Here is a 27,859-nt window from a genome sequence, read left to right as displayed (position 1 = left end):
GGAGGAGGAGAGGGCAAAAAAGGAGGAGGAGGAGAGGGCAAAAAAGGAGGAGGAGGAGAGGGCAAAAAAGGAGGAGGAGAGGGCAAAAAAGGAGGAGGAGAGGGCAAAAAAGGAGGAGGAGGAGAGGGCAAAAAAGGAGGAGGAGGAGAGGGCAAAAAAGGAGGAGGAGGAGAGGGGAAAAAAGGAGAAGGATGAGAGGGCAAAAAAGGAGGAGGATGAGAGGGCAAAAAAGGAGGAGGAGGAGAGGGCAAAAAAGGAGGAGGAGGAGAGGGCAAAAAAGGAGGAGGAGGAGAGGGCAAAAAAGGAGGAGGAGGAGAGGGCAAAAAAGGAGGAGGAGGAGAGGGCAAAAAAGGAGGAGGAGGAGAGGGCAAAAAAGGAGGAGGAGGAGAGGGCAAAAAAGGAGGAGGAGGAGAGGGCAAAAAAGGAGGAGGGGGAGAGGGCAAAAAAGGAGGAGGAGGAGAGGGCAAAAAAGGAGGAGGAGGAGAGGGCAAAAAAGGAGGAGGAGGAGAGGGCAAAAAAGGAGGAGGAGGAGAGGGAGAAAAAGGAGGAGGAGGAGAGGGAGAAAAAGGAGGAGGAGAGGGCAGAAAGAGAGAAAAAGAAGAAGGAGGAAAGAGGGAGGAAAATATAAAAAGATGGAAATCAGTGAGATTAATAAAAGATTGAATGTATTACGACAAATAAATCAATCTCAACGCACTGAGGGGGAAAATAAAGAATTGATGACTCTTTGGAAGATATCAGTTTCAAAAATGACTGAGATGAATGAGTTCAGGGATAAGATATACATCAAGAAGAGAAAGGTCATATAGTTGATGATGTTGGTGCTATTGACTTTAGTTAGTTTTATTTGTAAATAAATGGAGGAGAGCGTGAAGGCATTCCTTAGGATTCTTTATGTTTTAAAAATAAAGATTGAAATGTATATGTTAAAAACCAAAAAGGTTTTGATACTATGTCAGACTTTTTCACATAAATAAATATGAGTTATTGTCTCAAATATAAAAAGAAAACTAAATCTAAAAATATCTCTTATGTTAAAGCTAAAAATAATAGAGTTTATCAAAAAGGAATATGTCAAGTGTGTGGCTCTAAAAAGTGCCAATTCATCTCTCCTAAAAGTGGAGGAGGCATACAAAGGTTTCTGTCAGGGAGCAAATTTACATCAACTGGAATTCCAGGGGAATTACACCTTCCATGGTATTCTTTCTGTGGTCCAGGAACAAACTCGGATAAAAGATTAGATGAGGCTGACAATCCTAAACCTTGGTCTATACCTCTAAATAGGGTTGATGAAGTGTGTTTGAAGCATGATATTGCTTATGGGAATACCACTACATTGGATGAAAAACATGAAGCAGACAGAGAAATGTTGTATAATTTGTCTTTGATAAGAAATCCTACGTTGAGAGAGAAAGTTGATAGGTTTATTGTGGAAAAAAAATGATGTGCTAAATTGAAACTTGGTCTTGGTTATTCACCCTCAAAAAACTATTAGGCTCTAATGATGTCATCAAGACTGAGGAGCTTTTGGCGAATGACTTACATAAACCTATAATCACCAAGTTTAAAAGAAGGAAAGTTTATTCAAAAGACACTGACCACATCTGGTCCGCTGATTTAATTGAATTGAATAATGATGAGGGATACAAGTATGCTTTAACCATTATTGATTTGAGGAGTAGATTTGCCTGGGTTGTTCCTTTAAAAAATAAAAAGGGTGGTACTTTAATGTTAGCCTTTAAGCTAATATTTGATAGGGATAAAAGGAAACCAAAGAAGTTATGGACTGATGAGGGAACAGAGTTCTATAACGAAATATTTATGAAATTTCTTAAGGGGGAGGGTATGAAATTATACAGCACCTTTAATGAAGGAAAGGCAGTTGTTATTGAGCATTTTAATCGCACTTTGAAAGATAGATTATATAAAAAATTCACACAACTCGGTTTTCAACAATGGATATATTTAATTCAGGATGTTGCAGATAATTACAATAATACAGTTCATTCATCAACAAAATCAAAACCGTCAATCATTTACTAAATTAGAATATGAAAAGGAGATTAATTTGAGAAAACCCAAGTTCGAAGTTGCTGATATTGTAAGAATATACAGATGGAAAAGCCATTTTGAGAAAGGTTATACAAAGAGATGGACTAATGAATTATTTAAAATCGTTGATGTAATGGATACAGTCCATTGGACCTACAAATTATTTGATTTAAATGGAGAAGAAATCTTGGGTTCATTGTACTCACAGGAATTACAAAAAACAAAGCTATAAAGCCATTAAACAACAACCATCCATACTTTCATCCACCCCACCCAGATTAGTTAATTTAATTACTTGTAAAAAAAAACAAAAAACATAAGCCACACCCACACAGACCACGCCCACACAGACCACACCCATCATCCCCCACCCCTCTGTGCACCCCCACCCTTGACCCTCCACCCCCCTCATCCCACCCCCACCTTCCCAACACACAAGGGGAGGGGAGGGGCGGGATGAGGCGTGTTGAGGCTCGTTGGCAGGGGCGCACTTCCCTTTCTTTTTTCCTTTATTCTCTTTTTGTAATTAAGAATTAAATAATTGTGGGCAAAGCAAATATAATTAAATAATAGTGAACACATAAAAATCCTTATATTATTAAAACATTTTTCTTGAGGTATATATTCAGCTTCTTCCCAGCACAAGCCATCAGCTTCTTCCCAGCTCAAGTCAAAGACACCAGATGTGTTTAGGTTTTGAATCTCTTTCTGTTTAAGACAAGAGGTGAGAGAAAATATGAATATAGGGTGAAGCAAGGAGAAGGTAAAGTGAAAGAAGATATATAATAAATAAACCATACCTCTAAAAAAATCGAGCTTTGTGTCAAAGTCGTCGAGATGAAAATTTAGGGTATCACAGGTTGGTAGTAAATAACCACTCTGTAGGGTCTCAAAATAATCCCAATCAAAGTTATGATCATCGGGGTCGTGGTCATGGTTGTGGTCATCGATCTCATCTCTCATCTCTGTTAATGAAGGTTTTGTTTGAGGTGTTATATTCTGTTTAAAAAAAGAAAGAAAAAACATGAGGAGAAATGATTAAAAGATACATCGTATTGACAATATATAAATAAATGTCAGCACCCGTTTATTGGTGCCATTCAGAGAGATGAATAATGAATTACCAGGGGTAGACTGATGGTGGTTTTGAACAAGAGACAACATCTCGTTTGTGTCTTCTTCGATGTTAATACAACAGACAAAAAAAAAAGGAGATAAATTACTGTGCTGAAGGACGTCAGACAAAACATTACAAACACACACACACACACACACACACACACACACACACACACACACACACACACACACACATTCTAAGGCAGCCTCATTTAACACCAACGTATTTTATTTGGTATCATACCTTCCACATGAATCTTCTAAGAATGGTGAAACAGGCAGGTTGTTCAAAGCCGTATTCAGTTCGTTGTGAAACTCGAGGAACAACTTGAAATTCTGCCAGGATATTCACAATATTTGAATTGCTGTAATAAAGAGAAAAAATAAATAATTAGTTATATAATTAATCACATACAAAGCTCTCATTAACAGTGTTTAATACCAAACAAAACTTACCAATATCCTTCTTCATCACAGGTAAGACCGGACAAGTTGATGCTCATCTTCGTCGATTCGCAAGAGTTTCACAACGAACTGAACACAGCTTTTTATAATGTGTTTAAGGAATTTAAACTCAAGCTGCCTGTCGGTGTTTCGGAGAACTCAGGGCGCGTGTGTGTGAAAAACAGGAAATAAAACAATGAAAAATTCCGGGAAGGGATCCAAGTTATACAACATGTCATTTCTCAAAAGTGAGAAGATTCATGAGAAGAGGTTCGAGTATGGTTAATGTCATCCCTGTCTTTTTTTTCTTTCTATTATATAAATGATATAACCAAGCATAAACCAGACTAAAGAGTGAAGGTGTAATCAACTTTGGTATGAGTGAGTAGAGAATAAAGAGAATTAAATTATTTCCTACGCATAAACAAATATTTGTAGGATCGATGTTTGAGTGGTCTACTAGACAACAATGATCATTGATAGTAAGAGTAAAAGGTCCATAAGGCCAAGGGTGGCAGGAATAGAGGTGTTATGGGGAAATGAAGAAAAGTGAGGGGGAGAGGAAAATTTACATGAAAGTGAATGGAGAAATAGTGGTGGTCCAGGAACAACATTTTTCCTCTACTGAGAGGTATAAAACATATGAACACTGCAAGGACTTCCAGGAAAGAAGTTGGAATTTCAAAGAAAGTGTATCTGGGGTGAATTAGCAGGGGTAGAAAAGATCAAGGTTTTGGATGGGGGAAGATAAGAGATCGTGGTGAACAGCTGTTTTAAAGATCTGGAGGGAGGAGTGGGATTGAACGGAGTAGTCAGGTTCACGATGTTTTTTCGTTCAAAATCGTGGTAGATTAGCAAACCTATACATTTTTGGAAACGTTATTACATGGAAAATCTGAAAATCAATGTTTACATTTGCGGTGATACCTGTATGGCCGCCATTTTGGATTTTCAAAATGGCCGCCATAAAAATACATATTTTGCTCTATTTCTGCCTCTAATTACCCTAAAAACTTTTTAAAATATACTAAGCCTATGTTTTCAGGTACAAGGAATCCATTGGTGACATAATCAGACTTCTGACTTTAACAGTTCTTTCTTTTTTCAGGAAATATGCATCCAGGGAGCAGCCATTGATACAAAAAAAATTCCGTTAATATATTTATTTTACATGATTATTGTGACACATTTTGATGTTATTTTGAATTCCTCACACCTATTTTGAATTATTGTGACACATTTTGATGTTATTAACTGCCTGTCCAATATGATAACATGTATTTGATTATGCAACTTATCGTGAATATAAAGACAGTATTTTGCAATTCAAAACCTTTGATTCGTGTCTTACCATTCCCAATAGCACTAATTTGATACTTTCATTGGATTCCTTGTCCCTGAAAATATAGGTTTAGTATATTTTAAAAAGTTTTTAGGGTAATTAGATGCAGAAATAGTACAAAATATGTATTTTACAGTGGCCATTTTGAAAATCCAAAATGGCCGCCATACAGGTATCTCTCCAAATGTAAACATTGATTTTCAGTTTCCTTATGCTATAACCTTTCCAAAAATGTATAGGTTTGCTAATCTACCATGATTTTGAACGAAATATAATTTATTGACAGTGAAACTGACTAAGAGTGGGGGAGTTTGTTCCAGAGGTGGGAGAAAAGGGGAATGAAAGAGTGAAGGTGAGCAGAGAGCCTAGATTTTGGCAGTTTAACCATAAGAGGGTTGCAGGCAGATCTTGTGCGACCTGAAGGAATATTGGGGGGGACAGAGCACAGAGAGAGCAGGGGGAGCAAGGCCGGAGAGGAGTCAGTAGAAGACAGAAAGACCACCAACCTGCCTGCGGTGAGTGAGTGAAAGGCCCTCGGAGTTAACTTCATCGCAGGAGATTCCAATGATTCTGAAAGTTTTGGTTTCAACAGTGTAAAGCAGAGCTAGGTGTGAGGCAGGAGCACCAGCCCAGAGGGGGGAACGGCATTCCATTGAGCTGCAGATGAAAGCCTTGTATATGGTGAGGAGCTCAGGTGTGCCAAGGAAGGACTTCGCATGACAGAGTGCCTGGCTTTGATGGCAGAGATGCCCAGTCGGTGCCTGGCTTTGGAGGCCAGCTTGGAAATGTGGTTTTCCCAAGAAAGATCATGGCAGATAGTGAGATCCAAAACCTTGAGCGACATAATTTATTGGAGAGTATTGTTGAGAAAGTAGATGGGAGGGTTTTCCAATCTGTCCTTTCGGAGAGACAATGTAAGAGTGTGAGATTTGTCAGGATTGAAAGACATGTTCCACTTGTTTGACCAGTCTGTGATTTTGTCCAGGTCTGCAGAGAGTGTGGAGGCTGCAGACTGCTGATCTGAGGGATGAGGAATGGAGCAGCAGACAGTGGAGTCATCAGCAAAGAGATGGAGAGGATTTTCCAGAGAGTCGGAGAGATCATTGATTAAGACCAGAAATAGCACAGGGCCCAGAACACTACCTTGGGGAACTCCAGCCAGAACAGGCAGGGGGAGATGAGAGAAATCCATTCAGGGCCACACGTTGCCTATGACCAGAGTGGAAGTCCACAAGCCATGAGTGGAGATTTCCATGGATACCATGGGAGGAGAGTTTGGTGAGCCGAGCTGGGTGCCAGACCGTATCGAAGGCATGTGTTATGTCAAGTGAGACAGCTCTGATTTTCTGTTTTGCATTGAGGACCTCCATCCATTGTTGAGACAGCAGAAGCAACATGTCCAGAGTAGAATGACGTGGTCTGAATCCAAATTGATGATCAGAGATTAAGCCATTGGAGAAGAGGAAGGATTTGATATCCGAAGCAATGATGGATTCCATGACTTTGCTGATAATTGGAAGCAGGCTGATTGGTCTGTAGTTGCAAGGATCTGTTTTTGCACCTTTTTTGTGTAAAGCGGTAATGTTTGCTGATTTACAAGATGCTGGCAGATTACCTTGAGCAAAAGAGAGGGTGAAAAGAACAGAGAGAGGGTGAGATAGAGCGGCAGAGCAGGATTTTAGGACCCGTGGGCTGATGCCGTCTGGTCCAGTTGCAGAATCAGAGTCGAGGTTTGAAAAAAACTTCTCCACCTTGTCAGGAGAGAAGGACACAGAGTCCAGGAGGTGTTGGGTTCGACTGGGAAAGGTTTGAACAGTGAGAGATGGGTTTGGGACACGAGATTGTGAGGCAAACACAGAGTTGAGGCATTCGGCATTGTCATGTGAAACATCTTTCGGAATTATTTTTATTATTCTTGAACATCTTTCGGAAACTGAGCTCTTAATCTTTTGAATTCAGAATACCGTATATTCCAGTGTACGTGTTGAGGTGGATTGCAAATCAAATTGGCTTGTTTCCCCATTTTTATTTTCTTCATTCAAAGATGCATCGATTTGGAGTGCAAGATGAAGCTCGATGAACCACAGCTTTTAGCAAAACTGTCAATCAGAACCATACAGGTGCTAATTACTCCCTGACACTGTCACAACTCCTTTTGTCACATTTCCTCAACCCATCGCCACCTAGCCTTTTGATCTCCTCCTCATCATGTTCTCTCTCCCAGCTCTACTGCAATCTGACACACTGTCAACAGTTCTCCCTACCTCCCCCTCTCCTCCCTCAACTTACCCTCTCCCACCATCCCCTCTCTTGTACCTGATGCTTCATCTTCTTTAATGGTATGGACCTCAAACATCTGCGGCATTCACTCATACCTGACAGATCTGTCCATATACACGTTGCTTGTTGCTTGATCTGTCCACAATACACGTTGCTTCTAACAAACCAGACTTGTTGTGCTTAACAGAAACATTCCTCCTTCAAGATGTCTCTGACTCATTCGTATGTCTCCCTGATTACTCCCTCCTCTGGTATGATTGACCTGAGCCTCTTCCTGGTGGCAGAGTTGCTCTCCATATCAGAACTGTATTCCTCACTCTCCTTGCACTGCCCTCACTCCACCACACCTCAGGAGTGTCTCCCTCCTCCAAATCCTGGTGGCATCTGGCCAAATCTGTTTCTGTTGTTTGTTCCCCTTCCATCCTCTCCCTTACCTCCAACGACTACACAGCTGACACCGCATGTGAAATCATTGAATGCCTCTGTGTTTGCCTCAAAATCTTGTCTCCCAAACCCTCGCCCTCTGTACCCACCTTAACCAGTCGTAATCAGCTGCTCCTGGACTCGGTATCCTTCTCTCCTGACAAGGTGGAGAAGTTTTGGTCAAGCCTCGACTGATTCCACAACTGGACCAGATGGCATCAGCCCGTGGGTCCTAAAATCCTGCTCTGCTGCTATATCTCACCCTCTCTCAGTTCTATTCACCCTCTCTTTTGCTCAAGGTCATCTGCCATCATCTTAGAAATCAGCAAACATTACCGCTTTATGCAAAAAAAGGTGCAAAAACAGATCATTGCAACTCAAGACCAATCACGCTGCTCACAATTATCAGCAAAGTCATGGAATCCATCATTGCTTCGGATATCAAATCCTTCCTCTTCTCCAATGGCTTGATCTCTGATCATCAATTTGGATTCAGACCAGGTCATTCTACACCGGACATGCTGATTCTGCAGTCTCAACAATGGATGGAGGTCCTCAATGCCAAACAGGAAATCAGACCCGTCTCGCTTGACATGTTGTGCCTTCAATACGGTCCTGCACTCCGTCCTGCTCAACAAACTCTCTTCTTATGGTATCCATCCATCAAAATCTCCACGCATGCCTTCGGGACATCCTCTCCTGACGTTGTCAACATGTAGCCCTGAATGGAATTCTCTCATCTCCCTTTGCTGTCCAGGCTTGAGCTCCTCAAGGCAGTGAGTTTTCTGGGCCCTTCACCTTTTCTGGGATTCATGAATAATCTCGCGACTCTCTGGAAAATTCTCTCTATCTCTTTGCTGATAACTCCACTCCCTGCCGCTCAATATCTCAACCCTGTTTGTCTCCTGGAAAGCAAATCCAACGGAAGGAAATCTTATTTCCTTTCACAAAGCCCGAAACAAGTGTGTGTCCACCCTCAGGAGAGCCAGGAAACAATATCTCTCCATTCTCAAGTCCGAACTCTCTTATCTGTCTCCCTCTTCCAAATCCTGGTGACGTCTGGTCAAATCTATTTCTGGTGTTTGTTCCCCCTCCATCCCCTCCCTTACCTCAAATGGCTACACAGCTGACTCCACACGTGAAAAAGCTGAATGCCTCAACTCTGTGTTTGCCTCTAAATCTTGTGTCCCAAACCCATCCCTCTCTGTACCCACCGTATCCAGTCATACCCAGCTGCTCCTGGACTCCGTGTCCTTTCCTCCTGACAAGGTGGAAAAGTTTCTGTCAACCCTCGACTCTGATTGTGCAACTGGACCTGACGGCATCAGCCCACGGGTCCTAAAATCCTGTTCTTCCGCTCTTTCACTCCCTCTCTCTGTTCTCTTCACCATCTCTTTTGCTCAAGGTCAACTGCCATCTGCTTGGAAAACAGCCAACATCACCGCTTTGCACAAAAAGGTGCAAAAACAGATCCTAGCAACTACAGACCAATCAGCATTCTCCCAATTATCAGCAAAGTCATGGAATCCATCATTGCTTCGGATATGAAATCTTTCCTCTTCTCCAATGGCTTGATCTCTGATCATCAATTTGGTTTCAGACCAGGTCACTCTACTCTGGACATGCTGCTTCTGCTGTCTCAACAATGGATGGAGGTCCTCAATGCCAAACAGGAAATTAGAGCTGTCTCCCTCGACATATCATGTGCCTTCGATACGGTCTGGCACCTGCTCTGCTCACCAAACTCTCCTCCTTTGGTATCCATGGAAATCTCCACACATGGCTGGCGGACTTCCTCTATAGTCGTAGTCAACGTGAGGCCCTGAATGGGTTTCTCTCATCTCCTCTTCCTGTTCAGGCTGGAGTGCCCCAAGGCAGTGTTCTTGGCCCTGTTCTTTTTCTGGTCTTCATCAATGATCTCTCTGACTCTCTTGAAAATCCTCTCTATCTCTTTGCTGATGACTCCACTCTCTGCCGCTCCATTCCTCATCCCTCAGATCAGCAGTCTGCAGCCTCCTCACTCTCTGCAGACCTGGACAAAATCACAGACTGGGCAAACAAGTGGAACATGTCTTTCAATCCTGACAAATCTCACACTCTTACGATGTCTCTCCGAAAAGACCAACTGGACAACCCTTCCATCTACTTTCACAATAATCCTCTCGAAGAATTGCTGTCACTCAAGCTTTTGGGTCTCACTATCTGCCATGATCTTTCCTTGGAAAACCACATTTCCCAGCTGGCCTCCAAAGCCAGTCGCCGACTGGGCATCCTCCGTCGTGCGAAGTCCGTCCTTGGCACACCTGAGCTCCTCACCACATACAAGGCTTTCATCCGCAGCTTAAAGGAGTACTGCTCTCCCCTCTGGGCTGGTGCTCCTGCCTCACACCTAGCTCGTCTTCACGCTGTTGAAACCAAAGCGTTCAGAATCATTGGAATCTCCCGCGATGACACTATCTCCGAGGGCCTTTCACTTACTCACCACAGGCAGGTTGGTGGTCTTTCCGTCTTTTACCGACTTCTCTCCGGCCTTGCTCCCCCAGCTCTCTCTGGGCTCTGTCCCACAAATATTCCTACAGGTCGCACAAGATCTGCCTGCAACCCTCTTATGGTTAAACTGCCAAAATCAAGACTCTCTGCTCACCTTCACTCCTTCATTCCTCTTTTCTCCCGCCTCTGGAACAAACTACCTCACTCTCTTCAATCCCACTCCTCCCTCCAGGTTTTTAAAACGGTTGTTCATCACCATCTTTTATCTTCCCCAATCCAAAACCTTGATCTTTTCTACCCCCGCTAATTTCACCTCAAATCCACTTTTTTGAGCTGACTTTTGACTTCTTTCCTGGAAGTCCTTGGTGTCCTTACGTTTTATACCTATCCTGCCTCCCCCCAGGCCCTCTCCCTCCCACACATCTCCCGATGTCCCTGCTCTCAAATGTTGTTTGTGTGCTTCCTCCCCATCTTCCTCCCCATCATCCATCATCTTCCACACATCTCCCCACCTTCTCTCCCCATCTTGTCGACCACTCCCCTTTTTATATAGTTTGTTTGCTTGTTAGTCTGATTTGTTTGTTTGATAAATGTTAGCTCCTTCACGAGCCTCGACTCTGTATACAAAAAAACAAACCAAAAAAAAAACCCCTCAGATCGGCAGGCAGCAGCCTCTTCACTCTCTTCAGACTTGGAGAAAATTAGAAGACGTGATGGAACATGTCTTTCAATCCTGACAAATCTCACACTCACCTTGTCTCTCTGAAAAGACCACCTGGAAAACCCTCCCATCTACTTTCTGAATAATCCTCACTCAAGCTTTTGGGTCTCACTATCTGCCATGATCTTTCCTGGCAAAACCACATTTCCAAGCTGGCCTCCAAAGGCAGTCACCGACTGGGCATCCTCCATCATGTGAAGTCCGTTCTTGGCAATACTGTGATTCTCACCACATACAAAGTGCAAATCTGCTGCTTGATGGAGTACTGCTATCCCCTCTAAGCTGGTGCTCCTGCCTCACACCTAGCTCAGCTTCATGGTGTAAAAACCAAAGCTTTCAGAATCATTGGTATCTCCCGCGATGAAGCTGATTATAAGGGCCTTTCACTCGCTCACCGCAGGCAGGTTGGTGGTCTTTCTGTCTTCTGCTGACTCCTCTCCGGCCTAGCTCCCTGCTCTGTCTGTGCTTTGTCCACCAAATATTCTTTCAGGATGCACAAGATCTGCCAGCAACCCTCTTCTGGTGAAACTGTCAAAATCAAGACTCTCTGCTCGCCTTCACTCTTTCATTCTTATTTTTTCCCGCCTCTGGAACATACTCCGTCACTCTCTGCAATTCCACTCCTCCCTCCAAGTTTTTAAAACAGGTGTTCACCATCATCTCATATCAACCCCATTCAAAACCTTGATCTTTTCTACCCCCGTTAATTCACCGCAGATCTACCTTTTTCAAATTTCGACTTCTTTCCTGAATTCTTTGTAGTGTACATTTCTTTTTCTACCTCCCCCACCTCCAAGCCAAGATCACAGATCTCCCGATGTCCCTGCTCTACTGCTGCTTGTATGCTTCCCTCTCTTGTCCCTCTTGTCTGCCGCTTTCTTTATTATAATATGTTTACGTCTCTCTCTATGTTTTTGTGTCTTTTGTGTGAGCTCTTTCACGAGACTCGTCTTTGCTTACAAAAAATATATATATATTCTCCACCCTCTTGGAAATTCTGATCATGTCGCCATCGAAATTTAGGTTTCTTGTTCTTCACCATCAACTGTTCATTCTGTCCATTGAACTGTCTTCCAATATAGCAAGGCTGACTGGGATGCCTTGCGTTCTTGTCTTGCTGATGATGTTCACTAGAACTAAATCCTTTGCCACTACCCACTTCAAGTTGCCAAGGAAGTTACTGAGTGGATCCGTGTTGGTATGGACCTCTTTCTCCCTTCTCAGACCTACCAAGTGAAACAACACTCTCAGCCATGGTTCACTCCAGCTTGTTCTGCTGTTGTCACCCATCGCAATCACTTTTTCAAACAGTGTCACTGGGTTGGCTTGAGTGAGGGACATTGTTTGTATCGCCTCGCGAGCAACCACTGCAGCCGATTATTGGAGAATGTGAAGCAACGATATGCAGAATCTGTTTGTGATTCTATCTCGAATAACCAGCTCAGGTCTCGATGTTTGGAGCATTGCTTACAGCATTCTCAACCATAATAATCAATCATCGATTCCTGTCTTCTTCAATTGCCCTGAAATGCTTACTTCTCCTATTGATGAAGTCAACCTCTTTGCTGAGAAGTTTGCTGCAAACTCCACATTTGAAGACCATGGACAAAAATTGCCTGTTTGGCCTTCCCGTATTTATACCAGGCTTTCCACTATTATCAGCACACCCAGGAAAGTTGCTGAGATTATTCAATGGCCTTACATTTGAAAATCTTCTGCACCATATATATTCCCTACAATTGCTCTGAAGATGTGTTCACTTGAACTATCTTCTGTTCTCTCAAAACTGTATTGCTTGTGCATGTCAAAGTCTGTTTCCACTTAGCTGGAAGCAGGCTTCTGTAGTCCCTGTCTTTAAAGGCTCCTGTTGTGACTGGTTGTTGGCGCTGACTGTAGTTGACTATTACAAACTACATCGCAGCAAGAGCTCTCAATATAACAATTAAGAGGCTTCAACCGAGTTCCAATCGTTTTATTCAGTCATTGCAGAGAGGTTCCACAGTTTTTTTTTCTTTTTTTCTTTTTTGGTATACTGAATCGAGGCACGTGAAAGAGCTAACATTTACTTCACAAACAAATCAACCAGACAAACAAAATATATAAAAAGAGGGAGCGGAAGACAAGATGGGGAGAGAAGGGGAAGCACACAAACACAACATTTGAGAGCAGGGAGATGTGTGGGAGGAAGAGGGCTTGGGGGGAGGAGATGTGGGAAGGGGGGAGGGGAGTTGGGAGAAGTATAAAACACAAGGACACCAAGGACTTCCAGGACAGAAGTTGGTATTTCAAAGAAGTGGAATTGGGGTGAAATTAGCGGGGGTAGAAAAGATCAAGGTTTTGGATGGGGGAAGATAAGATGGTGGATCTTGTCTGGATCAACACCTTCCTCCTTTCTCCCTGTCTCCCTTAGACAATCTACCAACACACTTTTCACACTGGAGACATTACGATCATGTTTGTTCAGCTCTGACCAAAGATCGACGCCATGCCAATCAGAAAATGTTTTACCTTGTACATACGCTAACACCTCGGCATTCGCCATTCGCCATTCCGACACTCTTACCAATTTGGGCTATAATCCCACTCCTGACACCACTTGTTATGGACCTGGCCCATGGGTAGAGGGCTCGGGGTACGGCCTATTGCTCCGGAGGTCCTAATTGACGTACTCGGGAGGCCAATACGTTCCCCGTGTGCTGGTCGCGCCGCTTAAGCAGTCAGATGTGACCGAGCGGAGTTATCATCTGAATGCTGATGTAACTTTACATCCCCACTCACTGATACACAGTGTGCACATGTATGCCAATCCAGGAATGTCATGGAAATTCAAAACGGTGGAACGAATGCAAATCCTTAACACAGGATAAACCAAAACTTAGGATATACAACCAAGCAATACAAAAACCATAGTAAAATCCTACGGACATGTGGGGGTAAATAACAAGTAATTAAATAAAGACAGACAAGCACCAAGACAATTACTTTACACAAAATACAGACAGAATACGCCGTGTCGTTTCCTGGAAAAGAATTCTCTCTCGAAGCCTCGGAGTGTTCTGTTTAAATACAACACTCATTTCCTCTGATCTACAATGGTCGGAATTCTGGGGTCACTTAGAGCCAGCCTTTCTGGTGCCAACTCCATGGGTTTATCATTACGGACCACACAAAAGCTGATAGTCAATCCCCGAAGCCCCACTAATGAAGTGGTACATTCCAACTCCGAGCCAAATCAGCATTCTTCACTCCGTTCACATCCTTAGAGGTCACTGTGTCATTTCACAGATGGTCGGCTGCTTGCTCCAGGTTCCCTGCACATTTCCTTGCATGCTTTGAGAATCCTTCTACAAGATTCACATTGAAATGTAATTTTAACTATTGTTAGCAATATATTGACATATAATGTAAAATTGTATAATTATATATATAATTCCACATTCCCTCATTTTTTTTTTCTGTTGATATTAACCATTAACCTAAACATCAATTACAAAATACTCAAATTACAAAAATTTGGTAATCCAATTTTCAATACTTAAGGCATACACCGTCATCCTGGAAGAATCTGATCATAAAACATTTCTTTGTTCGTTGACTCTTTCCATGTTGATAATTCAGTTCATTTCTTTTGCATCATAAATATCTCTGCAAACAAAACTTCACCTTTACCAATACACAACAATTTCAATTCACCATTTTCAAAATAACAAAACATCTGCAACATTTGGCAATTATTCTTCGAAAATGTGTTTTGCTTCAGAACAAATATTGAACTTCTGTTTGAAAAGGAGAGGCTGATCACTTGAAATTCAAGTATGAAACATTTTCTTCTGATGTCTTCATAGCACCTACACTATCTCGCGTAGGGTTTCCGCCGTTGTGATAGCTGGGCGGAATCATAAACTGACCCTGCTGTGCAGGTAGCATCCTTGCCACTCCTGCTGTGAGCCAATGTAGTTCTTGAACAAGGCCTTCGTCCAGTTGTAGTCGACTTGCCTCCGCACTCATCATGAGCATGGAGCAAGTGTTGATGTGATGTTGGTTGACCAGCAAGATGTGGAACAGGGATGCCAGATACATCCACAATGATGTTAGGACCATGGTGTTCAAGTTATCCATGGCCCATACCAGGAGCAACCTTATTCGTTCGTGATTCTTATTCGTTCGTTCGTTCGTTCTTCGACCACGTGTTTCTCCCCCATTTCCCCAGATAGATTGTCAAATTTCAACTCGTTATTTTATCGTCCATGCATTATTGTTTTGATTATAGTTACTTTTGGTTTGAATTTCCTGTAACTTGTAATTATTTAATCGTGTTCTGCTCCTCGTGTGCGGCCTTGTAGTTGGACCCCCGTCGGTGTTTGTTATCTTAATCGTGTTTTGCTTGGCTCTTAATTTTTTTCCCTTCTACCCCGAACATAATACTCTGTCTAACGTTCTAAATCCCCACATCCCCCCCCCCCACCCCCAAAAACCAAACAACAACAAAAAAAACCAAAAACATTTATTTTCCTTTCTCCACGTGTACTGTTGACTCATCCTGTATTTTCTGTCCAGGTGTGCTGTTCACCCCGCCCCCATTAACTCCTTGCCATCCACCGTTTGCCCTTCACGTGACTTGTGGTGGTCCCTCTCGGCTCTCCCCCCGTTGGTATTTTTGTGCACATAAGATTGTTCACGGTTCTGTTTAAATATTATTTAAATATGTATAACCTTTCCCCTTCAGTGTTTTACTCAGTGGTATTTTACAACACGCTGTTTTTCTTCCTATTTAAAAGGCTTTTCTCAATTTCCTCTCCAACTCATTCCACCTCAAAAAAAAGAAATTCAATATCTTATACGTCTCTCTCACTACATGGTCTAAATTCACATTCATTCCATCCCTCCTCCATCATTCTGAACTGGATTGCTAACTTGAAAATCACAACAAACCCAATTTGTTTTCAATGTTCGTCTTTCATTAATCATCCACTTTCTAAACTCCCCTCTTGCCCCTCCCATCCAAATCCCTCCCCTTGCACCTACACTCCTAAACTCCCCCCTTGCCCTGCCACTCTTAAACTCCCCCCCTGCCCCTCCACTCCTGAACTCCCCCCTTGCACTTCCACTCATGAACTCCCCCCTTGCCCTTCCCCTCCTAAACTCCCCCCTCACTCCTCCCCTTCAAAACTCCCCCCCCAACCCCTCCCATTCAAATCTCCCCCCATACCATTCCTCTCCAATTCTCCCTCCTCCCCCCTCCTCCTCAAAGCTGCCTCCTCCCCACTTCGTCTCCCTTCTATCTCAAACCTCCACCCCCCCCAACCTTCTTCTTTCCTCTGCCCCCCCTCAAACAACCCCTCACTGTGCCTCATCCCTTCACCTTCAAACCTTTCATCCTCCTCATCCTTCCCTTTCTTGGAACTCTTCTGCAATCGCTGACACACTAACAACTGCTCTCCCTACCTCCCCCTCTCATCCTTCATCTTACCCTACTCCTCCCCTCCCCTGTCCTGTACCCGATGCTCCCCCTCTCTCTTCATTAACGGTATGGACCTCAAACATCCGGGGCCTTCGCTCAAACCTGACTGATCTCTCCATACAGGTTGCTTCTGAGAATCCAGACTTGATCTGCTTAACAGAGACTTTCCTCCTTCAAGATGTCTCTGATTCCTTAATATCTCTTCCTGGTTACTCCCTCCTCCGGTATGATAGACCTGAGCCTCGGCCTGGTGGTGGGGTGGCTATCTTTATCAAAAACTCTCTTCCTCACTCTCCTTGCACTGCCCTCTCTCCTCCTCACCCCCAGGAGTACCTCTGGCTACGGCTTCCTCTCCGCTCCCACCTTTTGTTCATATGTGTTCTGTACCATCCCCCAAACAGTGATGACTCCATCTACATTTCACTGTCTGACAACATGGACCAACTTCTATCCACTCATCCCAACTCTCTCTTCCTCATATGTGGTGACTTCAACTGTCATCATGCCGCCTGGTTGGGTGTGGGTTCCTCTCTCACCAGCCATGGCACCTCAGCAAAGGACTTCTGTGACTCACTGGGATTGACACAATCTGTCAATTTCCCGACCCGGATCTCAGCCAATGCAGTATCTTCTCTTCTAGACTTGATTATGACTAACTTCCCTGCTAATGTCTGCTGCTCTTCTTCTGCTCCAATTGGTTCTTCTGATCATGTGCTTGTCAAAGTGGACATCTCTCTGGCCATTCTCAGAGAGCCTCCTCAGCGTTGACGAGTCTGGCATTTCACTCAGGCCGACTGGGACGGTCTTCAAGCAGCCATCAATCGTCTGGATTGGTCTCCCATCTCCACTGCCTCTGACATCAATTCTTCCTGGGAATTCTTCCAAAGCAAACTGATCTCTCTCATGCACAGATTTATCCCATCTCGCCTTCAGTTGTCTTACCCTTCCTCCCGTCCATGGTACACTGAATCTTGTGGTGAGGCAGTTGCCCTGAAACAACTTGCCTTTGCCTCTTGGAAGGCTAATCCAACTGAAGGAAATCTCAGTTCCTTCCACCAGGCTCGGAACAAGTGTGTGTCTACCCTCAGGAGTGCCAGGAAGCACTATCTCTCCTCACTCAAGAATGAACTCTCAAACCTGTCTCCTTCCTCCAAATCCTGGTGGCGTCTGGTCAAATCCGTTTCTGGTGTTTGTTCCCCCTCCATCCCCTCCCTTACCTCAAATGGCCACACAGTTGACATCGCACGTGACAAAGCCGAATGCCTCAACTCTGTGTTTGCCTCAAAATCCTTAGTCCCAAACCCATCTCTCTCTGTTCCCACCTTTCCCAGTCGAACCAAACTGCTCCTGGACTCTGTGACCTTCTCTCCTGACAAGGTGGAGGAGTTTTTGTCAAACCTCGACTCTGATTCTGCAACTGGACCAGATGGCATCAGCCCACGGGTCCTAAAATCCTGCTCTGCCGCTCTATCTCACCCTCTCTCTGTTCTTTTCACCCTATCCTTTGCTCAAGGTCATCTGCCAGCATCCTGGAAATCAGCAAACATTACCGCTTTACACAAAAAATGTGCAAAAACAGATCCTTGCAACTACAGACCAATCAGCCTGCTCCTAATTATCAGCAAAGTCATGGAATCCATCATTGCTTCGGATATGAAATCTTTCCTCTTCTCCAATGGCTTGATCTCTGATCATCAATTTGGTTTCAGACCAGGTCACTCTACTCTGGACATGCTGCTTCTGCTGTCTCAACAATGGCCGGTCCTCAATGCCAAACAGGAAATCAGAGCTGTCTCCCTTGACATATCACGTGCCTTCGATACGGTCTGGCACCCAGCTCTGCTCACCAAACTCTCCTCCTATGGTATCCATGGAAATCTCCATGCATGGCTTGCGGTCTTCCTCTCTGGTCGTAGTCAACGTGTGGCCCTGAATGGATTTCTCTCATCTCCCCTTCCCGTTCAGGCTGGAGTTCCCCAAGGCAGTGTGCTGGGCCCTGTGCTTTTTCTGGTCTTTATCAATGATCTCTCCGACTCTCTGGAAAATCCTCTGTATCTCTTTGCTGATGACTCCACTCTCTGCCGCTCCATTCCTCTTCCCTCAGATCGGCAGTCTGCAGCCTCCTCACTCTCTGAAGACCTGGACAAAATCACAGACTGGTCAAACATGTGGAACATGTCTTTCAATCCTGACAAATCTCACTCTCTTACTATGTCTCTCCGAAAAGATTGACTGGACAACCCTCCAATCTACTTTCTCAACAATCCTCTCCAAGAAGTTCTGTCGCTCAAGCTTTTGGGTCTTACCATCTGCCATGATCTTTCTTGGGAAAACCACATTTCCAAGCTGGCCTCCAAAGCCAGTCGCCGACTGGGCATCCTCCGTCGTGCGAAGTCCTTCCTAGGCACACCTGAGCTCCTCACCACATACAAGGCTTTCATCCGCAGCTCAATGGAATACTGTTCTCCCCTATGGGCTGGTGCTCCTGCCTCACACCTGGCTCGGCTTCACGCTGTTGAATCCAAAGCTTTCAGAATCATTGGAATCTCCCGCGATGAAGCTATCTCTGAGGGCCTTTCACTCACTCACCGCAGGCAGGTAGGTGGTCTTTCTGTCTTCTACCGACTCCTCTCCGGCCTTGCTCCCCCAGCTCTCTCTGTGCTCTGTCCCCCAAATATTCCTACAGGTCGCACAAGATCTGCCAGCCACCCTCTGATGGTTAAACTGCCGAAATCTCAGCTTTCTGCTCACCTTCACTCTTTCATTCCTCTTTTCTCCCGCCTCTGGAACAAACTCCCACACTCACTTCAATCACACTCCTCCCTCCAGGTCTTCAAAACAGCTGTTCACCACCATCTCTTATCTTCCCCCATCCAAAACCTTGATCTTTTCTACCCCCACTAATTCACCCCAGATCCACCTTGTTTGAAATTCCAACTTCTTTCCTGGAAGTCTTGGCAGTATCCATATGTTTTATACCTCTCCCCCCCCCCTTCCCATGCCTCCCCCCCCCAAAGCCCTCTCCCTCCCACAGTTCTCTCGATGTCTCCATGTCTCTCGGTCCCTGCTCTCAAATGTTGTGTTTGTGTCCTTCCCCCTCTCTCCCCATCTTGTCTACCGCTCCCGATGTTATTTGTTTTGTGTGTCTGTTTGTCTTTCTGTGTGATTAATGTTCGCTGTTTCACGAGCCTCGATCTTGTATACAAAAAAAAAAAAAAAAAAAAAAAAAAACAGCAGAATTGTGCACAGCTATTGTAGAGGAAGAAGCACAGCCGTCCACTTACAACTCCACGCTGGTTTCCCGGAAGTTGGTGGAGCAATGACACAAGTCACCGCATCCAGTAGAAGTTGCAGGTAAGATGTCATCGTCCCGCAATTGCTGACGTGATGAATGTTCGAGACATTCAAACAGAAGCAAGTGATCGCCTTTCTTCCATGCATTGCAATGTGATCCAGACAAATGGTCACATAAATTTTCCTTGGTGAAGGTAAGCATCTGTCTCCAATCTTGCAAAGGAGAATGCCTTCATCATTCTTTGAGGAGGAGGGTGTATGCCAAGATTAACTTCATTTTTAGCCACAAATTTTATTTCTCACACTTCTTCCCAATGCCGTTATCACTCCATTTGAGATATGATCTGGTCTTATCCTTTACTCAGCCACATCTGTATCTGCTTTCCACACTCTCTGAATCAGATAGGGTACATCTTGACATGAAATTACCATGTTTTAACTAATCATGTATATCTTATAACAGCTTCACATTTAACAATTTGATGTTTTCCTCAAAACATTCAAAAAGTTATATTCATTTTTATGTTTCACACAAATAATATCCAAATGAGGTATGTATTTTCATTACGAAACTAAGAATAGCATTTAAAGTTGCTTTCAGATTAATATAGTTTGAAAAATTAAACTCATGCAGTTTTTACTCAAAGAGAAATAAATGCATTAATAATGAGTACATATGATTAAAATCACAAACAGGAATATCTAATTTCCAACAAACTTTGCAAACAAGCAAACTATGCATAATTTATTAATTATCATAGTTTCTCCTCACTTTTTTTTTTTTTTTTTGTTAATGATTAATTAATTCTATATTGTTTACTACTAGTATGTGATCTTCAAATGGTGTCTTACATCATTTTAATTTTCATGATCTGCAACTTGTGGTGATATGAGTTCACTGATCTTGTAAAACTGACACAATCCATAACATTTTTGTTATGCCATTATCTTGAATCCACTGTATTCATTTGCAGCATTACTTGATTCAATCTTTTTATCTCCACATTCATGTCATAAAAGTCTGCTTCTTTTGGTTCTACATTTGTTGCTGCTTTTGGTTCCTCATTTGTTTCCTCATTTGGTTCCTCATTTGGTTCCTCATTTGCCATCATTGCATTGTTAGCTAACTTATTCAAACACACCGTCACCAAGGCTTTCAAGCAAGCCACCACTAAAACTATTGTTAATATAACTACCAATCCAACAAACAAGTATTGGAGTATATTAGCTGCTGCTCCTCCAAATATATTTCCCAACCATGCAAAGGCACCCCCTTTTGTGTAATCGTGGTGTCTTGCTCCCTCTTTTCTTATTATATCGGCTATGTTATAAACTTCTTCCGAATTATCAGGTATGTTTGTACAACAATCTGTACCAATCACTGCACATGTACCTCCTTTTTCTGCTAACAGCATATCTAATGCCATACGATTTTGTAATGCCATCGTTCTTGTTGCTGCCAGCTCACTTGTAAGTTTTTCCAATCCACTAGCTGTTTTATTTGCCAATGTTTCCATAGCCAACGCCATTTGCCGAAGTTCTCGTCCTGCCTTCCAGGTTCCATGAAATGGAAATATTACCATTTTCAATCCACTCCAATATTCCAATCCATTCTCCTATATTAATAGTTCTTTTCTGCCAAGAGTGCAGGATATGCATTGGTGACTTTGTTAACAAGCGCATGTGTGGAAGTAAAAACCCAATAAAGCATGATCCGGACCGTCTCAGCGGGAGATACGGATATGCCTTATGTCCACATACAAAATATGTATTATTATACATCCATGTGTCGTCCACTCCCCAAGTACCTTCCCAATACAAAGTTACACCTTCTGAGCCGTTTGTTCCTAATGGTACAGGCAATCTCATCCAGGCCATATCGTGACCCTAATGGTGGCATTTGGAGGTTCCCATAAACATATTGTTTGTAGCGGCTTGGGATCTAGTGACACCCATCAATCCTTTCATTTGTTGTTGAATAGTCTCGTGAGAGGGCATTGTTTTTCTATTATATGTAAGCCTATAACTATCCTCAAATTGGTAGCAATTGTATACTCCTTTTTTCCAACCAAAGTTTCCTGCCGTTGAACGTCCAGCATCTATTGCTATCAGGCTGCCTGGGAAACGGCTATACAATTCCTCCCAACCAAAAGGAACTACCTCCAATGGTACTCCGTTCTTACTAGAATGTGGCATTTGTGTACATATCCAACAATTTCTTTAATTTGCTTTATCAGCTCTTGTGTGGGCTAAATGTAAAAAAAAGTATTAATTCCGTGTAATCCATCGGGTTCTAAAGGTGTCTCCCCATCTTCCATCAAACTTCTCTTTTCTTGTGTCCTACCACATAATCATACACCTGTATGTCGGCCAGTAGTGTTGCATTTTGTTTGTTTTGATTTTGTTTTCTCATTACGCCGAAATAATCCATGCAACACAAAGTCCCCACTACTAGAGAACTTATTCCTAGGATAAATTTCACCATTTTCAAGGAGTATCCGAAGTAGAAGCCTCCGGTTTCTCCTCATTGTTCGTCTTATCTTGATAAGGTCTTTCCCATTGTCCCACCTGTATCCATCTGTAAAACATGTGAGCTACCCCTTGTATACGTCCATACCTATAGCATAATTACATGTCAATAAAATTCAACATTGTATACTAAAAACTCATAACAAGAAAGCTTTCTACCAGATTAATCAAGAGAAATGCCTTAATAGTTCGCATAGGTCAGACTATTTGCCTTTCCCTGATCCTCCTATATCCAGGGCTCTCAATAAATCCCCTGGTCATGAGTGTGGTTGTGATGTGTTATTACTCATGTTGCACTAATATCAGTATATGATTGTATGTCATGTAGGCAAATAAATGTCACTATTTTTAGATATCAGGTAGGAATGCTAAATGTTGAAAGTGCAATGTTTATCAATGCAAGGGGTGATAAAATGTAATCCAAATTAGTGAAAATCATGACTTTCATGTAACCGCCAATTAGTGTTCTGCTGGGCTGCTAATTGCAGCCTCATTTTCTGTGGGACTGTCATCCTTATCCCCATGTGCTCGCTTGCAATGAGAGGCATGAATCTAACTTGGTCTGCCTTGGCATTTCACTGCAGTATGCGTTGTAAGCAGCACCTGATGTGGTCCTGACCATTGTGGTTTCAATGCAATTTTCCATTTGAAAATTTTGATTGACACATAATCTCCAGGTTGAAGAGAATGGCACTCATTCTCCGCATGTTTTGGTAAAGCTTCCTTCACCTGGGAATGAAACATCTTCACTATTTTGGTCAATTCAATACAGAAGGAGTACATCAAATCGTCCATCTGATGAATATCCATCTCCTTAATCGTCAGGGGAGGTGAATGAGGTACCCGCATTGGTCTTCCCATCAAGATTTCATGTGGGGATAATTCCATTCTCCTATTGGGAGTAGCCCTCATCGCGAGGAGTGCAAGCGGGATGGCATCCGGCCATTTCAAGTTAGTTTCTGTGCAGATTTTGGCCAACTTGTTCTTTATCACTCCGTTATGTCATTCCACTGCTCCCGCTGACTGAGGATGATAAGGACAGTGAAGACGAAGGTTTATTTGCATTGCCTTACCCAATTCCTTAACAAACTTTGCTGTGAAATGCGTTCCCTGATCAGAAGAAATCCTGCAAGGAACTCCAAAGCGACATATGAAGGCCTTCAACAGAATCTTCACAACTGTTTTTGCATCTGCATGTCGGCAAGGGTAAGCTTCTACCCACTTCGTGAACATGTCTACAATCACTAAAACAAACTCAAATCCGGTGCACTTCTCCATTTGAATAAAATCCATTTGTAAATGTAGAAACGGACCCGATGGTGGGGTGAGCTCCTTGTGTAGTCTTTCCACCTTTTCTTGGATTATACGCCTGACACACCTGACATGTAGCACAACATTGCTCTGCCACAGGTGTAAATCCAGGTGCATACCACTGTTTTGACATTGATGCACACATTCCTCCTTTGCCTGTATGGAGCAATCCATGTTAACAGCTGATGAGGAACAACAACACGCCCATCGCGAGAAGTCCACAATTTAGATTCATTGTTAAATGTGCATCCAGTCTGTACCCACACGTCTTTTTCCTGGTCCTCCACCACTTCTTGCATGGCACTAACGTCTTGCAGCATTGGGGTGTTTTCAGGAATCCTTACAGGTCCCTGTATAATCACTGGGTCTTGTTCAGAGTTTGCTGCAAGCTTTGCTGCTTCATCCGCCCTTGCGTTGCCCTGCAAGACCTCATCTCTTCCTCTTGTGTGGGCCTCACGTTTGATCACTGCAATTGCAGATTGTGGAAGGATTGCCTCCAAGAGGCTATCAATCAACCTCCCGTTTTTAATTCGGCTTCCTGAAGATGTCAAAAATCCTCCGTTTCCAGAGGACACCATAATCATGAACAACCCCATGCGCATAACTGGAGTCTGTATGAATGGTTACTCTCTGGTTTTCCACTAAACAACAGCCTCTAATGCAAAAAGTTCTGCCTGTTGAGCCGAATAAGTGTTTGGTAATTTTCTGTTTCCCATGTCTCAGCATCTGTATATACTGCATATCTTGTCAATAATGAACCATCCAATGCTCTTGATGATGATCCGTCAACATACAGTACCAGATCTGCGTCTGGGATGGGGATGTCCTTCAAGTCAATGCGAGGTACTAGTGCATGTGCCAATACCTCAGCACAGTCATGGGGCTCGCCATCTTCTTCTGTTGGCAACAAAGATGTTGGATTTAGCGTTGGACAACGCTGAATGGTAAGGTTTGACGGCATCAATAACCCTAGTTCATACGTCGTAGCTCTTGATGCTGAAAGATGCTGCGTTCCTGCCTTCAGTAAAACCATTGCCACCGCATGCTCAACAAGAAGAATTAATGGGCACCCCAGGACTATTGTAGCTGTGGCTTTTACTGCATACGATGCTGCTGCCACTGCTCGCAAGCACTGTGGAAACCCTCGTGCTACTGGATCCAATCTAGTGCTGTGATACGCTATGGGGCGCATTTTTCCTCCATGTTTTTGTGCTAACACTGATTGGGCAAATCCTTCTTTCTCATGTGAATAGAGGAAGAAAGTTTTTCTCATAATCCGGCAGTCCGAGAGCAGGAGCTGATGCTAAGGCATCTTTCAATGTCGTAAAAGCCTGTTCAGCCTCTGGGGTCCATTTCAAAGGATTTGGAATACTTGGTAAGCTGATGTCTAACAGGGGGCGAGTTAGTAATGTGCAATCAGCAGTGCACTGATGGCAAAACCCTGTTGTCCCCAGAAAAGATTTCATCTGCTTAACAGTTGCAGGTTTTGGGAGTGCTCTGATCGCCTTCACACGTTCAGGGCAAAGTCGTCTTGTGTCTCCCTTTAAAATATGCCCTAAATATTTCACCTCTTCTTTACAGAACTGCAGCTTATCTCTTGAGGCTTTGTGCCCCTTTTCTGCTAATACTGTCAGTAGCACAACAGTGTCCTGCTCACATGCTTCCTTTGAAGTCGAGCATATGAGAAGATCATCAACATATTGTACCATCACTGAACCTCCAGGAAATTCAATGTCACTGAGGTCTTCATGTAGAGCATGTGAAAACAAAGTTGGGCTCTCCGTGTACCCTTGTGGTAAAACAGTCCATGTATACTGTAGACCATTGTACGTAAATGCAAAAAGATAGCGCGAATCTTCATGAATGGGTACACTAATGAACGCTGAACACAAGTCCACTACAGAGTAGAACTTTGTATTGCATGGAATACTTGACAGTATGGTGATCGGGTTAGGGACCACCGCATTGGCTGGAATGACAATTATTAATTGCTCGAAGATCCTGTACAAATCTCCAAGTAGTCTTGCCTGCCTTCTTCACAGGTAAGATAGGAGTGTTGCACATACTCACAGTGCGACATATAACTCTCTGATCCACCAATGATCGAATCACTGGTGCAATACCAGCTTTTGCCTCTGGTCTTAATGGATATTGGCGCTTTCTAGGCAGTGGCTTAGAATCATCTACTGTAATCCTTACAGGTGCAATACTCTTGATCCGTCCCACATCATTCGGATGCTTTGTCCACAAGCATGTTGGTATTTGATTGAGTGGGTCCGGGTCACGGTTGGTTTTGGAGCTGACTAGATAAACCCCAACATTTTCAGCGTCAGATGGTTCATCAGTCATGATGAAGGTAGAAGAAACCACCTGCTTTTCGAGCTGCCAGCAAAATCCATCTCCATCTAAGTCATAGATTGGGACTTGCTGAATTTCTCCCATGTAACCCATGTTTTTGCAATCTTTCAAAGTTGCAATCATTGTTCAAACATCTTTTGCTTCACATCCTTCTGCCACCGCTAAGGTGACGTTTGGGGTCGTCCTCTCGGGTTGATTCCACAGGAGTTGTTGATCTGGCATCAAAGACACTGACATGCCAACTCCCTGTCTTCCTACCCATAATGATGTCAGATGTACATCGTACCTTGTGTCCAGGTATTTAGAAACCTCTGAATAGGACACCTCATCTCCTGTCAGGTCATAACATGTCGTACAGTGAAGATCAGTCTGCCATTTCAGAGAGTCCATCAAGTAGCTGCTTACCCATTCCTGTACTTCGGGCATTTCATCCTTCAATGTCATAAAACTATCACACAAAAATTCTGCCATTTGTGTGTCATCGATTTCCCATCAATGTGTTCTTGGCTCTATTGCGCTTTGTAGCATATCAAAAACAAAGTCGTAGGAGTGTTCTGGCATTTCTAGGTACACTCAGTTTTCATTACATGTGACAGTACAGTTCAATTTACACAATAAATCTCTTCCCATCAAATTTACTGGAGCGTCAGATGCCACAAGAAAGGCATGATGTGCACTCAATGGGCCAATTTGAACACGCAATTCCTTTGTGATGGATGTGGCAATGGGAATCCCTGATACTCCTACTACCTTTGTCTGGAATTTTGACAATGGTACATTTGGAAAATCTGCTCATTGTAACATGGAATGCATGGCACCTGTATCAATTAAGAAAGGAGCCTCGCGTCCGCTGACTGTTAAATTAACGTTAGGTTCTTGTGCAGGCAACCTTGAAATTAAAGGAAGCGCTGACACTTGGTCATTGTGTTCTAGTCAGAAGGGTTTTCCAGACCATCTATTCTGCTGAGGTCCTCCCTTAATTGGGCCGTTCATCAATGGAGCCCTGTTTATTGGCTGAGGTGATGGTATTTGGTAGTATCCCTGTCCTTGGTTTCCCTTGCGAAATTGTCTTCTGTTGGAATACGGACATCTTCTTCTCCAGTGTCCCATTTCTCCACAAATGAAGCACCGGTTTCTGTCATTGCCTGTTCTTTCCACCTGTTCTCTTGCATCTCTGGGTTGCCACTCCAATCTCTGGGTATCTCCTGAAACATAGGGAAACCTGCTGCGTTGATTCGTAGTCATCAGGGCTTGTGTCTGTAGTTGCATCAATTTTTCAGCATTTATAGCACTGTTTCTGGCCTGAATTCGCTGATGATGCAAAGCATAATTCAATATTTCTTGCATCGGCTTGCCTTCCCAAGCAATACACTGTCTTTCCACTTCACTCTTCAGTTTTGGCAACAGACCATTAATAAAAAGAGGTTTTAAGGCATTGTCAATTTGTGCCTGGTCTATTCCCGAATATAGTCGGAAAACATCTTGCAGTCTGTCCAAATAGTCACCAGTGTCTTCTCCAGTTTTCTGTTTACACGTAACCACCTTGTTCCAGTCAATCACGGGTGGCAATTTTTGTATGGTCTCCATTAATTTGTTTAGCTGTGCCTTTTTAGCTTCTTTGCCCATATCTACCTGCCCATTTTCTACATGTACCAAGTTTGCATCTACCATTAATTTTCTCAAAGTTGTGGTGTTAGGAATTAACCATTTCAAAAGTATTTCCATGTCTCTTGCAGTTGGTAATTCAGTTTCCACAATCAATCGCAGCTCCTCTTCGAATTGAACTGGATCTGTCTTGATTGATGGCATACTACTCTGCAATGCTTTCAATTCATGTACCTGCCAAGGTCTGTACATAAGGTCTGGGCGTACCTGATTTGACCCTGGAAATTGCCGCTGAGGAAAATTTGTAACGCCATATTGCTCAAAGTCCCTCTGCGAGAGAGTCAGATTTTGATTGATCACTGGCAAATCACATTGATCATTTGATTGATTGGCATTGATCACAGGCCCCTTACTCCTTGTATTGTGAGGT

At 43.3% G+C, this 27,859-nt stretch overlaps 2 protein-coding genes across 3 annotated transcripts in view; both read left to right on the top strand.

Annotated features, from left to right (window-relative positions):
* LOC137419063 (uncharacterized) overlaps positions 1 to 27,859 on the top strand; it is a 1,330,575-nt gene that overhangs the window by 638,592 nt on the left and 664,124 nt on the right. The gene's annotated exons all lie outside the window — the stretch shown is intronic.
* The window catches only part of LOC137419053 (uncharacterized), a 240,867-nt gene that overhangs the window by 198,435 nt on the left and 14,573 nt on the right, over positions 1 to 27,859 (top strand). The gene's annotated exons all lie outside the window — the stretch shown is intronic.

This window comes from Myxine glutinosa, chromosome 1 (assembly GCF_964187855.1).
Source record: "Myxine glutinosa chromosome 1, kmMyxGlut1.1, whole genome shotgun sequence".
NCBI lineage: Eukaryota > Metazoa > Chordata > Myxini > Myxiniformes > Myxinidae > Myxine > Myxine glutinosa.
The sequence above is the reverse complement of the archived record's forward strand: the minus strand, read 5'-3'. Positions and strand labels throughout refer to the sequence as shown.